We start from the raw sequence: 18406 nt of genomic DNA on the forward strand, positions 1-18406 counted from the left end.
TGAGTTGCAGTTTTCAGAAAGATCGCTCAGGCTACAGTGTGGAGCAGGGTTAGAATAGTGCAAGATCAGAGGCAGGGCAAGTGCTTAAGGGGCTTTTCTTTTCTTTTTTTTTTTTTTAAGATTTTATTTATTTATTTGACAGAGGGAGACACAGTGAGAGAGGGAACACAAGCAGGGGGAGTGGGAGAGGGAGAAGCAGGCTTCCCGCGGAGCAGGGAGCCCGATGCGGGGCTCAATCCCAGGACCCTGGGATCATGACCTGAGCCAAAGGCAGACGCTTAACGACTGAGCCACTCAGGCGCCCCGGTTAAGGGGCTTTTCTAATAATCTCTGCAGGAGATGCTGCCGGTGGTCCTTACTGAGGGAGTAGCTGTGGGGCTAGAGAGAAGTAAGTGGAGTGAGAGTTATTAAGGGGATAGAATTGACTGGACTGGGTCGTAGATGAGGTGCGGAAGAGTCCAGGATTAGCCCCAGTTGTGTGGTTTAGGCACCAGGTGCATAATAATGCTGCCTGCAGAGGGTGGGAATGTAGAGAGACAAGGAACAAGTCTGGGGAGAGTAGGGCAGAGGGCAGTGTGGGAATTTGGAGTCAGGTGTTTGGGATCCCTTAGACATCCAAGTGGACATGCTGAACAGGTAGTTGGTCTAGATTTCAGGACTGTGATCTTGGCTAACGATGTAGCTTTTGGAAAGCCAGAAAGGATCTTGAAAATGGCCTACTCGAACCCCTTTTTATTTTTTTAATTTATTTTTATTTTTTATTTTATTGATTGATTTTTACTTAATAGATCACTGATTTTATTATAAAAGGATAGAACTCAGGCACAGCCTGATGAAAGGGATGCATAGGGCAGGGCCTGGGTGAAGGGCGGGGGGAGCTTTCCACTTCCTCTCCAGGCATACTACTCTCCCACATCCCAGCGTGTTCACCAACCCAGAAGCTACACCCCTTAATTTTTATAAGTGAGAAAATTCAGGTTTAATCTACAAGGTGCCTTGTCTTCCTCTGCAGGAGACAGGGAGAGAAAGAGGATGTGAACCCAGGGGCTGCTGATGAGCCAGATGTGTTTCCTGTGTAGCAGAGTTCTCCTTGTCCTGCTAAACAGTGAGGTTCTCCCAATAGGATTCATAATAATAATAATAACGATGGTAATTCACCAACTTTTATTAACTTTCTACTGTGTAAATATTTCCCAGGCAATAGAAATACAGCGATGACAAGACAGATCTTGCTCTAACCCTCATGGACTCCTGGAGTTTAGTGGGAAAGCAGGTGTTAAGTTAAATAATACAGTTGTCACAAGAGTGCATGTGTTGTGCCGGAAGTCAGTGCCCGGAGCAGCACCTTGGCGCAGGAAGGAGCACTACTTGCTTATGGAACTGACAGATGTTCAGTGTGTGGAATGGAGGAAGCAGTTTGGAGGATGGCGGGCGTGAGCTTCAAGTATCGTCTGGGTATTCTGACCACTAATGAAATAGTGGAAAGCTTTCGCGGACAGTTCAGGCGGGAGTTGATAGTTTGGGGGAACATGTCACCTCCTTCTATTTTTTTTTTTTTAAAGATTTTATTTATTTATTTATTTTTGAGAGAGAGAGATCACAAGTAGGCAGAGCGGCAGGCAGAGGCAGAAGCAGGCTCCCTGCTGAGCAGGGGAGTGAGATGTGGGACTCAGTCCCAGAACCCTGGGATCATGACCTGAGCTGAAGGCAGACGCTTCACCGACTGAGCCACCCAGATGCCCCCACCCCTACTTCTAAGGATGATCCTAACCTGATCCGTAGAACCGTAGAAATGTGCGCTCTGCTATCCTCCAGCTCTTCCAACAGATGGTGCCATTTCCAGGAGCATTGGGAATGGGGTTTGTTGCAACTGAAAACACAAACATGTATGGGAAGGGACAGCAGAATATAATCAAAAAAGCAGAAAATTGAAGAATTTTGCATGGTATGTGTGTTATCTGTTGCTGCATAACAAATTCTCATAAAATGTAGCAGCTGAAAACAAAAAACATTTATTATTTCATGGCTTCTGTGGTCAGGAATCTGGGTGTGGCTTAGCTTGGTACTTCTGGCTTAAGTCTCTCATGAGATTTTGGTCAACTACTGGCCAGGCCTGCAGTCATGTGAAGGCTTGGACTGGGGCTGGAGAATGTGCTTCCAAGCTCATTCAAATGGTACGTGGCAGGCCCGCGTCCCTCCCTGTGTGGCTTACCTCCCAGTACCCCTTACACCATGACAGCTGGCTTCCCCCAGGGGTAGCAGTCCAAGACAGAGCAGCACCCCAGTTAGAAGCCACATTTTTTTTTTAAGTAAACTCTACGCCCAATGTGGGGCCTGAACTCGCAACCCTGAGACCAAGAGCCACACGCACGCTCCACTGACTGAGCCATCCAGATCACCCCAGAAGCCACTCTTTTTTATAGTATAATTTAAAAAGTGACATTCTGGGGCACCTGGGTGGCTCAGTCAGTTAAGCGTCCAACTCTTAGTTTTGGCTCCAGTCATGATCTTGGGGTCGTGAGATCCAGCCCCACTTCCAGCTCCCCTCTCAGCACAGAGTCTGCTTGAGGATTCGCTCTCTCTGCCAGTCAGACAACTTTCTCCTTCTTATATAGTTATTTTTTGTGATTTCAGTCATGCCCTGATAGCTATCTAGAAAGAAGGTGAAAAAGAAGGGAATTCCTATCAATCCGGCCTTTCAAATTCTGTGTAGAAACCAGCATTCTCCATCAAGTGTCTATAATGTGATATTTTTATATAAGGAAAAATTGAGAAATTTGCACCTCCAAACATTTTTATGTGAGTATTTCTGTGCAGTTACACATATATACTGACACAGGCATGAATGAAGACTTTTGTCTTTATTTTACTAAGAATATTTTGTTCTGATTTCACAGAATTCAGCTTAATGGAAGCATAAATTCAGGTAGGATGTTTAGGGACTTGGCTTCTCAGTTTTCTACTGTTCAAATCAGACTTTCCAAAGTTAAATAATTTTCTTTGTAGTCTTTTGTTTTTTGGTTGTTGGTTTTTATTTCACCCTCCAACTGTTGTTTGCTCATAATCCCTACAAAGAGTAGATGTCTTCTTACCTTTATTTATTTAAAATAATAGTTTCTAAACATCATTCACAGAGTCAACACTGTTCTTAATTAAAAGGGCGTTTTTCTCATTGTTTTGTTGTATTTTTAACAAAGTTATTACATCCATCTGGCTCTCTAATTTTGAAAAAAAAAGCACACAAGTAGGCATTTGAAAAATGTAGCCATTGGATCAAAAGCAGGTAGAGGGTATAGCCATACAATAGCATATTATTTGGCAATAAAAGAATAAAGTCCTGGGGCACTTGGGTGGCTCAGCTGGTTAAGCATTGAATTCTTGATTTTGGCTCTGGTCATGATCTCAGGGTCGTGAGATCAAGCCCTGTGTCCCGCTCTGGGCTGGGCGTGGAATCTGCTTAGGATTCTCTCTCTCCCTCTCCCTCTGCCCCTTCCCCTTCCTCCCGCGTGACACTCTCTAAAAAAAAAAAGAATAAAGTACTAACATGTGCTACAACATGAAAACCTTACACTAAGTCAAACTAGTCACAAAAGGCCATATGTTATATGTTTCCATTTAATATGAAATGTCCCAAGTAGGCAATTTCATAGAGACAGAAGGTAGATCAGTGGCTACCTAGAGCAGGGGACGTTGGGGGAAATAAAGAGACTGGTGGTAGGCAGTACAGGGTTTCTTTTTTGGGTAATGAAAACTTTGTAAAATTGATTGTGGTGTTGGTTACACAGCACTGACTCCACTAAAGCCATTGAACTGTACAGACACGTAAAGTGGTGGATTGTATCTTAGGTGAATTATAGCTCAGTGAAACAGTTTTGAAGGAAGTGGTCATTGGTTTGGTGATAGGAACAAACAGTTGGGGTATAGTCTTTTGTCTCTGCAAAATTTAAAGATTACTGGCATAATGGAATGCAACATAACATCAATTTTTTTTGTGAACTGCAATGAATTCAGCATGTTCCTCTGTGTTTTTCTTTTGACTCTTGAAGGTTCAAATTAACTCCTGGTTTTCTAAATTTTTCTTTCTCATATAATTCCACTAGTGCAAAGAGAATCTGATGTCAGTAGCTTTACGAGAATCACAGAATATTAAGGAGGGGGAAGGGAGGCTTAAAGGAAAATTTAACAATCTGGTTTCCTTTGGGTATTTAGGTCCTCTCTCTTCTTCCACAAATAGGCACTATTTTTAGTGTTGAATTTAAATGCATACCTTTATATTTGTTAGAGAAATAAAATATGTGTAATTTCAGTTTATAAGAAGATCGTTTCTTATAGCCCCATTAAATATGATAATTTTATTTATCCTAGAGAACCAAGGAATATTTTATATTTGATAGCTGGTGAATTCAATGTGCTTGGAATGAACTGAAAAATATCGTAAAATTTAGCCATTTTGAGATTAGCAGTGTACTTCTAAAGGAAAAACAACATATTAATTGCATTTAAACTTTGGTGGTGCTTAAAATTAAAAAAAAAAAAACAAACTTTGGTGCTTGTCTGTAGACCTTGATTGACAATTCTGAAAATTGCATAATTAAATGCATGCTTAGGGAAATCTCTTCATATTTTTAGTTTTTAATAAAATGAGTTAAAGTATAAAATGTCTAAGCAAACTTCTAAGAGGAAAATTAGGGAATCCAATCCAGCTAGTTAACATATTACACATAATTTAGAGTCTCAATCCCAGCAATATTTATGTGTGCTAATTGTGCCTTGAATATGAATTGAAAACAGCCTGGAGCAAATTCTAGAAAGTGGTGGAACTTGCGGGAATAGCTGTGATAGGTAGGGTGTAACTTAGACCTGCTCAAGGGATCACCTGCTTTTGCAACCTGAGTCAGTGGATGTGGAGACCGGCCTTTAACAGCCCATGGGAGCACCATGGGCATGAGTCTGTCATATTACCCTTGAGTTTCTTGAAATGCTTTTTCACATCCACTGTGTATTTGTAAAAATCTAAATACTGAGTTCAGGATATTCAGACAGTTTGTATCCTAATTAAGTGAGTCTTTTATATGAAAGGAGAAAAGAAATAATGGTCTTTGAGCTCAAGGCTGGCTGGCTAGAGGCAGCAACGCATGAATACGGAGTTAAGCTTGTCAGTCTAGATGGTGGTTACGCTGGGCTCAGTAAAATTTCTGATGAGTAATTAGACCTCTGCTTCTTCAAGAGCTCAGCAAAGCACACACTCTGTCAAAAGGGCTCCTCCCACTCAGGAGATGTGTCCTTCCCAGGGCGCCTGGGTGGTTCAGTCGTTGAGCGTCTGCCTTCGGCTCAGGTCATGGTCCCAGGGTCCTGGGATCAAGCCCCGTGTCGGGCTCCCTGCTCGGCGGGAAGCCTGCTTCTCCCTCTCCCACTCCCCCTGCTTGTGTTCCTGATCTTGCTGTCTCTGTCTCTGTCAAATAAATAAATAAAATCTTAAAAAAAAAAAAAGAGAGATGTGTCCTTTCCTTCTCGGCATCTACCTGAGGGGAAAATAAGAATATTCTTTTGAAGGTTACACGGTGCTGTCCTTCCACATCTCTAATGGCACATTGCCCCTGAAGCACTGAAAACATACGCGATTTAGCGGGTGCAGGGAGTGCGCTTTCAGCCTTGTTTGAGTTCTGTCCCTCCCAACGTCCTGAAGCATTAAGTGATTTTCAAGAAGCTGCCTAAAATAAAGTCCCGAGGCTGTTTTTATGACATCCCATCCCTGTATCGATGCTGAAATCACCTGCCAGACACTCAGTCGAGAGACCAGCACTGCCACTTTGAGTGCGTGCCTACTAAGCACTGGGTGTCCGTGACACGTTACTGTATGTCATCCTTAGCCATGCATTTATGAGGAGTCGGGTCACGTCCCGTAGGTCCCCAGGGCAGCTGGACTGCGGCCCCAGCTCCCAACCACAGCCCTGCGCTGCTCCCTCTGAACGCAGAGGAATGTGCTGGGTGGGGCGATGGTAATTGTGCCCTGATTACATAAGGAATCCCTTTGACCCCAGGTCAGGTCATAAGGAAGTTGGCTCATTTTCAGATTTATCTCACAACGCTTGTGTCTGGTGTTGAGGAAAAGGAAGGAATACTTCCCTTTTTCCACTTAAATGTGCTTAGCCAGTGAGCAAAGATATTTAAATATGAGCACTCTACTCTCCACACTTATGGCACTCCCCAGAACCTTGCAGTGAGGAAATGTGGAAGGAAAAAGGAGTGAAGCACAGAGGGTCTGCCATCGGAGCCACATAAACCATTATTAAAAAGTATTTCTTTAAAAAAAAAAATTATTTATTTATTTATTTTAGAGAGAGAGTGTGTGCAAGTGGTGGGGAGGGGCAGAGGGAGAGGGAGAGAAGCAGACTCCATGTGAGCAGGGAGCCCGACCTGGGGGCTCGATATCACGACCCTGAGATCATCACCTGAGCCGAAACCAAGAGTCCACCAATCAACTGACTGAGCCACCCAGACACCCCTAAAAATTACTTTTTTTTTTTTTTAAGATTTTATTTATTTATTTGAGAGAGAGATAGAGAGCACAAGTAGGCAGAGAGGCAGGCAGAGGGAGAGGGAGAAGCAGACTCTCCACTGAGTAGGGAGCCCGACGCGGGGCTCGATCCCAGGACCCTGGGATCATGACCTGAGCCGAAGGCAGCCGCTTAACCGACCGAGCCACCCAGGCGCCCCCCTAAAAATTACTTCTGATCCATCTTCCAAAATTATGGCCAAGGTATGCATCAGCATAAACAAGTCAGGCGGTTTGAGGAATTCAGCTATGTAATGGCTCCAAGAATCATAACATGAAATCACAAAAATGAAGGCTTTTTTCCCCTTTTATTATTTTAATACTGCAGTAAAACACGTATAACATAAATTTGCTATTTTAAGTGTGCAGTTCAGGGCCATTAATTACATTCATAATGTTGTGTAACCATCACCACTGTTTCCAAAATTTTTATCACTCTAAGCAGAGATCTGTAAGCATTAAGCAATAGCTCTGTGTCCTTCCTCCCCCAGTCCCTGGTAACCTTAGTTCTGCTTTCTGTCGTATGAATTTTCCTGTTGTAGATAATTCATCTAAGTAGAGTCATATAATCTTTTGGTTTTTTGTGACTGGCTTCTTTCACTTAGCATAATGTTTTCAAGTTCACCCATGTTGCAGCATGTATATACCACGTTTTGTATATCTGTTCATTTGCCGATGAATATCCCTTCAACTTTTGACTAATGTGAATAATGCTGCGGGGCACCTGGGTGACTCAGTCGGTTCAGTGTGACTCTTGATTTTGGCTCAGGTCATGATCTTGCTGCGCACTCAGCAGGGAGTCTGCTTGTCCCTCTCCCTCTGCTCCCCCCTCCCCCCCCTTGCTCAAACTCTCTGTCTCTAAAATAAATAAATAAAAATCTTTTTAAAAATGTGAATAATGCTGCTGTGAACATTGGCATATATATATCTGTTAGAGTGCCTGTGTACCTAGAAATATACCTATTTTGTGTATATACCTAGAAATGGAATTGCAGGATCATATGGTAATTCAAATTTAACGTTTTGAGGAATTGCTAAACTGTGTCCCACAGCGGCTGTACCATTGTACATTCCTATCAGCAATTCACAGGGGTTCCAGTTTGTCCACATCATCACTTACTGTCCGTTTGTCTGATGATTGCCATTGTTCTGTGTCCATCTCAGCCTACAGATAGCGATGACATGGGCTAGAAATGCCAGGGGCACTTACCTGAGCCTGTATTACTTGAGGTGACCCCCACAGACATTTCCCTGACCAGAGCCAATGCTGTGGCTGGACAGACCCTTGTGGTTCTTACTATGATTACAAGGCACACCTCAGTAACAACCATAAGTGAACTTTGAAAAAAACGAGGTTTATAATTTACAAGTTCTAGAGGGTACATTGCATGCCCAAGGCCACACAACAACATCACCTGTCGAAAAAGAGAGGGAGAGCAGACTGGGGTTCTGCCTTTATTGGGTCAAGGTCATTGAGAACCGAGGACTTTGTGGGTGAATTTAAAACAGAAGAGCAGGAAATAAAGCACACAAAGGGAGAAGGGGTTGGTCAAATGGTGAGTTATCTAGGTCAACCAGGGCTTTGTGAAAAGGGGAACTACATGGGTGGGGTGGCCTGGCCCTTCATCTAGTTATGTCGTTGGCAGCATGTTTATTCCAGACATTATATCCAAAAAGCAAATGGTCAGGCTTACACTACACCCATAAAAAGGGGTATAAACTGGTATCTCATTGTGGATTTGATGTGCATTTCCCTAATGGCTGGTGACGTTCAGCATCTTTTCATGTGCTTATTGGCCATTTTTATATCTTCTTTAGTGGTATGTCAGTTCAAGTCCTTTGCTCAGTTCAATTGGGTTGTTTGTTTCATTATTGTTTATTTGTAGGAGTTCTTTATGTATTCTAGGTATTAATCCCTTATCAGATTTATGATTTGAAGATATTTTCTTCCATTCTGTGGATTGTCTTTTCACTCACATCATTGTGTCCTGTGATGCAGAATGGTTTTAATTTAGATGAAGTCCAATTTATGTAGTTTTTTCTTTCATTTGCTGTGCTTTTGATGCCGTTTTCAAGAAATCATCAGTGTGAAGAACACGCCCCAGTGTTTTCTTCTGAGAGTTTTATTGTTTTAGCTCTTACATTTAGGTCTTTGATCCATTTTTTTTATTAGAGAGAGAGAGTGAGTGCAAGTGGGGAGAGGGCCAGAAGCAGAGAGAATCTTAAGCAGGCTCCATGCTCAGCGCAGAGCTGACTCGGGGCTCCATCTCACGACCCTGAGATTATAACCTGAGCTGAAATCAAGAGTTAGTTGCTCAACCAACTGAGCCGCCCAGGTGCCTCAATTTTTGATCCATTTTGAGTTCGTTTTTGTATATGGTATTAGCTAAGGGTCCAAGTTCATTCTTTACATGAAGATATCCAGTTGCCCCAGCGCTCTTTGTTGAAAATACTGTCCTTTTCACATTGAGTAGCCATAGCACCCTTGTCAAAAATTAACTATGCATATCAGCGTTTATTCTTGGGTTCTCAATTCTGTATCATTGGTCTGTATGTAATAGGTCTATCCTTATGTCAGTACTACAGTGTGTTTTTCCGGTAACTTTATAGTAAGTTTTGAAATCTGGAAGTATGAGTCCTTGAATTTTCTTCCTTTTCAGGATGGTTTTGGCTATTCTGGGTCCCTTGAAATTTTTGGCAGAAAACACTATTGGGATTTGATTGGGATTGCACTGTATCTGTAAATTGTTTGGGCAGAATTGTCATATTGTCCTTCTGGCCCTTCCCCTGCTCGTACTCTCTCTCAAATAAACTAAAAAAAAAAAAAAAGAAGAAGAGGAATAATTCTTTTTTTGTGTGTCTAGGTTTTGATAATTTGACTATAATGTGTCTAAATTTGGCTGTCCTTGCGTTTATTGTGCTTGGAGTTTGTTGAGCTTCTTGTATGTGTAGGTTCGTGTTTTTTATGAAATTTGGGATGTTTTCAGCTATGACTTCTTCAAATATACTTTCAGGTTCACTGATTCCTTTTTCTGCTTGCTTAAATCTGCTGTTGAATTCCTCTAGTGAATTTTTCATTTCAGTCACTGTATTTTTTAGCTCCCGAAATTTTAATTTCTGTTTATAATTTCTCTCTCTTTATTCATATTCTCATTTTATTCCTACTTGTTTTCTTGATTTCCTTTAGTTCTTTGTCCATGGTTTCCATTAGCTCTTTGAGCATATTTAAATTTAAATTATTTTTCTAATCCAGTGTCTAAATCCTGGGCTTCCATGGGGTTGTTTTCTATCAGTTTATTTATTTCCTCTGAATGGCAGACTCAGCACTGAACACAGAGCCCGATGCAGGGCTCGTTCTCACGACCCTGAGATCATGACCTGAGCCGAAACCAAGAGTTGGGTGCTTAACTGATTGAGCCATCCATGTACCCCTCAGGGCCTTTAAATTTTAGGTTTTACAACAGCAAGATTTATGCCCAAAGGCTGGAATTAAGTCAAACAGTTCTGAAGAATATTATTTCATATTTTTGTAGGTTATGAGCTTTTTAATTAAGGATGCTGGTTCATTTTTTTTTTTTAAGATTTTATTTATTTATTTGTCAGAGAGAGCACAAGCAGGGGGAGCAGCAGAGGCAGAGGGAGAAACAGGCTTCCTGCTGAGCAAGGAGCCTGATACAGGACTTCATCACAGGACCCTGGGATCATGACCTGAGTCGAAGGCAGACGCTTAACTGACTGAGCCACCCAGGCGTCCCACCGATGCTGTTAAGAAACATCAACTCATTGGGGTGTATGTGTGGCTCAGTTGGTTGAGCTTCCATCTCTTGATTTCAGCTCACGTCATGATCTTACTGTCCTGGGTCAAGTTCTACACCAGGCTCCACACTCAGTGGAGAGTCTGCTTGAGGTTTATCTCTCTGCCCCTCCCCCTGCTCACGTGTGTGCGCACACTCTCTCTCTAAAATAAATAAATAAATCTTAAAAGAAAAAAAGAAACATCAAATCATTAACATTTGGGAAGTGATATTCTGTTTAAAAGATGGAAGGCAGGGGCGCCTGGGTGGCTCAATGGGTTAAGCGTTGGACTCTTGATTTTGGCTCAGGTCATGATCTCAAGGTTGTGAGACCGAGAGCCCCATGTTGGGCTCTGTGCAGGGCATGGGGCCTGCTTTGGATGACCTCTGCCCCTCCTCCCGCTCATGTGCACTTGCACGAGTGTGCATGCTCTCTCTCTCAAAAAAAAAAAAAGATGTAAGGGGTGGAGAGTATAAATATTGAAGCCTTATAAGAATACAGCAATTGAGATGAGTTAAAAGCCCATAGAGTTCTAGCAGAATACTTTGGAGGTTCCTCAAAAAGTTAAACATGGAATTACCACTTAATCCAGCAGTTCCACTTCTAGATATATACCCAAAGTCATTGAAAGCCAGGACTCAAACAGATAGTTGTACACCAGTAGTCTTAGCAATATTATTCATGGTAGCCAAAAGGTGTTAACAAACTAAGTGTTGACAAATGGGTAAACAAAATGCGTTCTATATGTATATATACATGTGTGTGTCTGTGTGTATTTCTGTTTGGGATGATGAAAAAGTTATGAAATGGATGGTGGTGATGGTTGCACAACATTGTGAATATAATTAATGTCAGTGAATTGTACACTTCAAAATGATTAAAATATTAGTTTTATGTTGTATAGAAAAAAGAAATCACCCAAAAAAATTCATAGAGCATCAGACTCAGGGGCATATAGAGCTAATTTGATTACAGCTGGCTGAGTTTTTGTTGTTTTTTGTTTGTTTTGTTTTTAAGATTTTACTTATTTCTTTTAGAGAGAGAGAAAACATGAGTGGGAGGGTCAGAGGGAGAGAGAGAATCTCAAGCAGACTCTGCCCAGTGTGGAGACCCACGCAGGACTCAGTCTCACGACCCTGAGATCATGACCCAAGCCAAAACCAAGAGTCAGACGCTCAACCAACTGCACCATCTAGGCACCCCTTAGTTGGCTGGGTTTTAAAACAGAATTTTTTCTTCAGCATTAATTGAGCACTTGCTGTTTGCCAGCCGCTGCAATACATGCTTTCTATGGAGTATCTCATTTAATCTTCTTTACAGCCTTATTAAGTAGGTAATACAATTAGCTTCAATTTTTTGATGAAGGGGGCGCCTGGGTGGCTCAGTCTTTAAGTGTCTGCCTTCAGCTCAGGTCATGATCCCAGGGTCCTGGGATCGAGCCCCGCATCAGGCTCCCTGCTCTGCAGGAAACCTGCTTCTCCCTCTCCCACTCCCCCTGCTTGTGTTCCCTCTCTCGCTGTGTCTCTCTCTGTCAAATAAATAAATAAAATCTTCAAAAAAAATTTATAGATGAGGATTCTGAAGCACAGAGAGATTAAGTAACTTGCCCAATATCATATTACTAATAAGCGACATTCTCTGGATTCGATCCCAGGTGTTCTGACTTTAGACTGCCCTAAATGTTACACCATGCTATCTCACTTTTGCTGATTTTTTAAAAAGATTTATTTATTTATTTTAGAGGGGAGGTGGGGTCAAGCAGACTCCACGCCGAGTGGAGCTTGATCTCATGACCCTGAGATCACGACCTGAGCCAGAAACCAAGAGTCAGACACTTAACAGACTGAGCCACCCAAGCGCCCTCACTTTTGCTGAATTTTAAAGTGTGTTTAAAGGAATTCTTTTTCATGTTTGAGTTACCATAATTTGCCACAGAACGATTATTGCACGTGCCTCTCCAGACTTCTTCAGAACAATACCTGCCTACCGACCTCCACAAGACGAGAACTCAGAGAAAAAGGAGGAATGGTTCACTCTGAAGGGAAGTGTTGGAGTGTGGTTTGTGTTAACAATTGTCTCTGGATGCTGGTGGAACTCTCCCTTGGGTTCCTTATCTGATCTCGCATCAGTGTAGTGAGCACTTCAACACAGGTCAAGGAAAGTATTTTTATAAAATCAGTGAATCTTAGATTTTTTTTCCTAATACCTTTCTTCAAAAACGTAGTGCTCTTATTTAAAAGAAGAGAGGCTGTGGAATTGTGGATAAATGGAAGTGCCTACTACTTTCTTTCTGATTTAAATGTAATTTCTTAGGAGAGTTCATGTGATTAAAAAGGCAATGTACCCATGTAACAGATGGGAAAATTAAGGATTAAAGAGACTGACTTCCCCAGTCCTAGAACAAGGAAGCAGTCGATTTAGGGTTCAAATCCAGACAGCCTGACTCCAGAGCCCATGCTCTCATGTAATCTCTTTGATGAATTTCAAGTGTTTCATGTACAATTTCTAATACCCACTTTATAATGCTGCGGAGAGAATCAAGGAACATAGAGTATATGGCTTATAGTATACTCCGAAGTGTTTGAGTACCTGCTGAGCATCAGCACTGTGCTTAGGGCTGAGGTTACGGTGCTGTAGCATACACTTGCTCTGCGTACATCTGCTCTGGGTACACATGCTCTGTTCTGCATACACCCTCTCTGCATACACCTGCTCTGCGTACACCCGCTCTGCGTACACCTGCTTTGGGTACACCTGCTCTGTGTACACCTGCTCTGTGTAACCTGTTCTGCATACACCCACTCTGCATACACCTGCTCTGCATACACCCGCTCTGCATACAGCTGCTCTGCGTACACTCATTCTGCGTACACCCACTCTGCATACACCCGCCCTGTGTATACCCGCTCTGTGTACACCTGCTCTGGGTACACCTGCTCTGCATACACCTGTTCTGCATACAGCTGCTCTGCATACACCCACTCTGCGTATACCCACTCTGCGTACACTTGCTCTGTGTACACCTGTTCTGCGTATACCCGCTCTGGGTACACCCACTCTGTGTACACCTGCTCTGCGTACACCCGCTCTGCGTACACCTGCTCTGTAAAAGCTGACAGTGCAGGCAGAGGGAGCAGCATGAACAGAGCAGCTTGTTCTCTTAAAACCACACAATCCTGCATATAAGATAGTGTCCTTTTACTCTGAGTAGTAGTGTGTAGAATTTGAAATGTATTAGGCCTTTAAATAACCCTTTTCCCGTCCCCAAACGTCCCTAGCTTAGCTTATGTCATCACTGTGAACATTTTATCCTAAGCATCATCACTGCTGCGACCTTTACCTTGGCCTCGATGTCTTCTGCGTAGCATCCTGCTAATTCCCATTTTGTCCCTGGTAAGTTTCACTCTCCTGAGTAATTACCACCTAAGGTACCAAGTGTGGGGTTTTGCCTTGTACCTAAGCTCATCATTCTCCATGTCACACAGAGGTGTATTTACAGATGGCAGACCAATAGTAGATTAAGTAATGGAGAATAATATGAATAATGTCAGGGTACATTCCTAAAGTTTTCAGGTAAAGAATACTACTATATTCTCCCACAATATGTCTCTTAACCACTACCAGAGACAGATTCCAAGTTGAATAAAAAATTATGTGTTAAAAGATAAATACCATATGATTTCACTCATATGTGGAATTTCAGAAACAAAACAAATGAACAAAGAAAAAAAAGGCAACAAAAAAATAGACTCTTAATTATAGAGAACAAAGTGGTGGTTACCAGAGGGGAGGGGCTGGGAGGATGGGGGAAGTAGGTGAAAGGAATTAAGAGTACACTTATCTTGATGAACACTGAGTAATGTAGAGAGTTGCTAATCACTATATCGTACACTTGAAACTAATATGACACTGTACATTAATTATACTGGAATTAAAATAAAAAATTGTGTGTCAAGGGGCACCTGGGTGTCTCAGTCACTTAAGTGTCTGACTCTTGATCTTGGCTCAGGTCATGATCTCAGGTCATGAGATCAAGCCCCACACTGGGCTCTGCACTGGGCATGGAGCCTGCTTGGAATTCTCTCTTCCCCTCTCCCTCTGAACCTCACCCACTCCCAGTCACACACTCTCTCTGGAAAAAAAAAAAAAATTATGTGTCAAAATGGACAGAATTCAGGTGGTATGATACATTGAATAAAATCTCTCAATCAAGGTAATTCATTTCTGGCAGAAGATAGTTACAAATAATTTTTAAAAATAGGGGCGCCTGGGTGGCTCAGATGGTTAAGCGTCTGCCTTCGGCTCAGGTCATGATCCCAGGGTCCTGGGATCAAGTCCCACATCGGGATTCCCGCTCCTTGGGAGCCTGCTTCTCCCTCTGTTTCTCTCTGTCTCTCATGAATAAATAAATAAAATCTTAAAAAAAAAAAAAAAAAAAACTTAGTTCCGTAAGAGCTAAGACTTAAAAAAAATAAAAATAAAAATAAATAAAACCTAGTAGGTGCAAGTAAACACTGATGTTGATTTTAGAGCATGATGAAGTTGACAGGTGTTAAGTTATGGTCTATGAATTTGTCACCATCTGTATATAAATAGTATCTGTATATAAATAAATAGATTGCTTAATGTGGAATTTTAACTCTAACTCATTTGACTTTCACAGATGAAAGTAAATAAAATTTTATATTCCTGTATAAATTCATATCTGGCCCCAAAAAAAGGTTTCATTTAAATTGAGTAAGACTTTGTAGCAAAGATGAAATTACATGTTGTACAGTATATGTTTTTATTTGGCTTTCATTCTTAACGATAAATATCTTTACCAGAAAACTTTTATGTGTCAGAAGGAATTTTTGTACTAATTGTGATACATTATTACACTTCTTTTTTCTTTTTTTTTTTTTAAAGATTTTATTTATTTGAGAGAGAGAGAATGAGATAGAGAGAGCATGAGAGGGGGAGGGTCAGAGGGAGAAGCAGCCTCCCTGCTGAGCAGGGAGCCCAATGCGGGACTCGGTCCCGGGACTCCAGGATCATGACCTGAGCTGAGGGCAGTCGCTTAACCAACTGAGCCACCCAGGTGCCCTACACTTATTTTTTCAAGAAAACTTTTGTTAAGTTCATGTGGTGTCAAAATTATTTTGAAATCCAACATGTTCATCCCATTCTCTCCGGGCCTGCAATGTTTCTGCCAAGAAATCCACAAATACCTTTCCAGGGGTTCCCTGGAATGTGAGGGATATTTTTTTCTTTTCCTGTCTTCTTAAAAATTATTGTTATTTTGTATTTTCTACATAGTTTATCAGTGTTATTACAGGAGCACTGGGAGCTGGAAACCTCTCCTGAGACTTTTAGTAACCTCTACTCAAACTCATGACCCCAAGATCAAGAGTTGCATGCTCTTCCAACTGAGCCAGCCAGGCACCCTCTCTTGCTGTTTTAAAAATACTCTATTTCTTTGATTTTAGATAGCTTTATTATAACGTGTCTTAGAGAAAATCTTTTTAGGTTGATAATTTTGGGGAACCTATAAGCTTCATGAACGTGGATGTCCAAATCTTCCTCCATATTTGGAGATTCTTAGTCATTATTTCTTTAAGTTAGTTTTCTGCCCCCTTTTCCCTCTCTTTTCCTTCTGGGACTCCAGTAATGCGTAGGTTGTTTCTGTTCATGGTATCACACAATTCATGTAAGGTTTCTTCATTCTTTTTCATTCTTTTTTCTTTTTGCTCTTCTGACCAGATAATTTCAAATGACATATCTTTAAGTTCACTGATTCTTTCTTGTGCTTGGTTGAGTCTGCTGTTGGAGCTCTCTGTTGAATTTCTCATTTCAATGTATTCAACTCTAGGATTTCTGCTTGATTTTTAAAGATTTTTATTTATTTATTTAACAGAGATAGAGAGCACAAGTAGGCAGAGTGGCAGACAGAGGGAGAGGGAGAAGCAGGCTCTCCGCCGAGCAGGGAGCCGGATGCGGGGCTCGATCCCAGGACCCTGGGATCATGACCTGAGCTGAAGGCAGCCGCTTAACCGACTGAGCCACTCAGGCACCCCTCTGCTTGATTTTTATCATGGTTTCTATTTCTTTGCTAAACTTCTCATTTTGTTCATATGTTATTTTCCTAATTTTGTTTGTCTATCTGTGTTATGTTCATTGAATTTCTTTAAGAAGATTATTCTGAATTCTTTGTCAAGTGGTTCATAGATCTCCATTTTTGTAGGGCCTTTTATTGAATCTTTGTTAGTTTCCTCTGGTTGTGTCATGTTTTCTTGATTATTTATGATCCTTGTGGACTTATGTTGGTGTCTGCACATCTAAAAAAGCAGTCTTTACAGAATGGCTTCAACAGGGAAACCCTTCACTAGTCAGCCTGTCCAGAGATTCTGGGTGGGCCAGCTAGTGGTGACCATGAGCAGGCTTGATGCTGGAGTCCTCAGGTGGGCAAATCTGCTGACTGGGTCCACTGGGGTGGGCCTGGTGCTTGAGTCTATGTGGGTGGGCCTTGGATCCTGGGTCCTTTGGGATGGATGAGGTACCAGGCACCGCACCATTAGGGTGGTGGACCTAACACCTTAGTCTGTGAGAGCCACCCTGGCTCTGGTGTTGGCTGGGAGCCTGTGTCCATGGGACCCAGCCTGGAACCTGAGTCAGCTGGGGGGGGGTTGCCTGGAGCTAGGGTGATCCTGGAACCTGGGTCCATGGAAGCTGGCCTAGAGGCTGGTGTCACAGTGGCCAGCCTGGTTACATTTCTTAAATCACTCTGGAGACTTTGAATGTTTGAGATGGTCAGATCTAGGAGGAATCTGAGGTCTCACCTGGCCAATCCCTTCATTTTAAAGATAAGGAACTACAGTATAGAAAATAAATATCTAATCCAAGTCACTTGGAAAAATGACAGAAGTGATGTCTCTTGCTCCTATTCCAGTGCTCTTTGATTTATACTACTCTGTCCCAGCAAGGAATATTATCTTAAGAGGTAAGTTTTGTAATTAAGTTATCTCTGAAACTCATGATCTTCAACCCCAATAAATAATCCTTTTGTGGTATAAGTCTTTCAAGTTTCCCTGACCTCTTAACCCATTTGGAATGACACATGTGAGCCTAATCATATTTTCCATTCCCTCCCTACACTTGGCAATTAAACTACTATATTCTTTCTAATTGTTTACATTAGCCTTCCATTGCTCTTGGAATCTTTAGGCTCGTATATATGCTTTTCGAACTTTTGTTGGTTTTGTTTGATGACTAATACTCTGTTACAATTTCTTTTGTTGGCTACATAATTTTATTTACCAGTGTATCGCATGTTTATAAATTGTATGTATCCATAACATTAATTATTAAAGTAACTTGAAAATGGATCTAGCAGGGACCATGGATGGCCATTATGAATCTACACTGTCTAACTAACTGAGATAATCACAATCCATGTTTCCAGTTCCATTATTTGGGACCTTACCTGACCTTCTTTAGATAAGAGAGTCATAAAGTCTGTCCTTTTTCTTTACCTTTGAGAATCTTGTCCTTCTTTGGTAATATTCTTCAAGAGTTTTCTTTAACTCCCCTTTACTGAAAATGACCAATAATGATATAATTCCTACATGTTTTCAAGGAAGAAGCATGGAGTAATATTTGATAACTATGTGGGAAGAATTTAGTCAAGAGAAGTATAGAATTTGGGAGGCTGGCTTTATCACAGCCTATATGAGATTAAATGTCTTGGACATAATCATGTGCCTGGGGAAAAGGGAAAGAAACAGTAGTTCTCTTAGTTTCTTTGGAGGTCTCTATGGAAAGCTTATCTTTCCACACTGGCACTACTACCATTTGGTTAGAAAATTGAAAAGCAGAAGAATCATCCATGTTTTCACAGATACTCTCTGTGCAAAATGGCAGGCCATCACTAAGTCTTGTATTTCCAGATCTCAAATGATACAAAATTCATACAAGAGAATTTTCTAAATATAAGGAATCACCATAGGTGATTAATTTTAGAAATCACAGCACTTGGAATTTTCGTGCTGAAGACACTGCTGGTTATAGTTACAGGTT

The 18406-nt window shown here is 41.5% G+C and overlaps 1 protein-coding gene across 2 annotated transcripts in view; it reads left to right on the forward strand.

Annotated features, from left to right (window-relative positions):
• The window catches only part of CNST (consortin, connexin sorting protein), a 70156-nt gene that overhangs the window by 7569 nt on the left and 44181 nt on the right, over positions 1 to 18406 (forward strand). The window contains exon 1 of one of the 2 annotated variants that reach the window (XM_021689877.2): positions 1024 to 1149. The exons of the other annotated variant lie outside the window; for it this stretch is intronic. The gene's annotated coding sequence lies outside the window, so the exon portion shown is untranslated. Of the gene's footprint in view, positions 1 to 1023; positions 1150 to 18406 lie in introns of those variants that run through there. 2 annotated transcript variants of the gene reach the window in all.

This window comes from Neomonachus schauinslandi, chromosome 6 (genome assembly GCF_002201575.2).
Source record: "Neomonachus schauinslandi chromosome 6, ASM220157v2, whole genome shotgun sequence".
In the NCBI taxonomy this organism is placed as follows: Eukaryota; Metazoa; Chordata; class Mammalia; order Carnivora; family Phocidae; genus Neomonachus; species Neomonachus schauinslandi.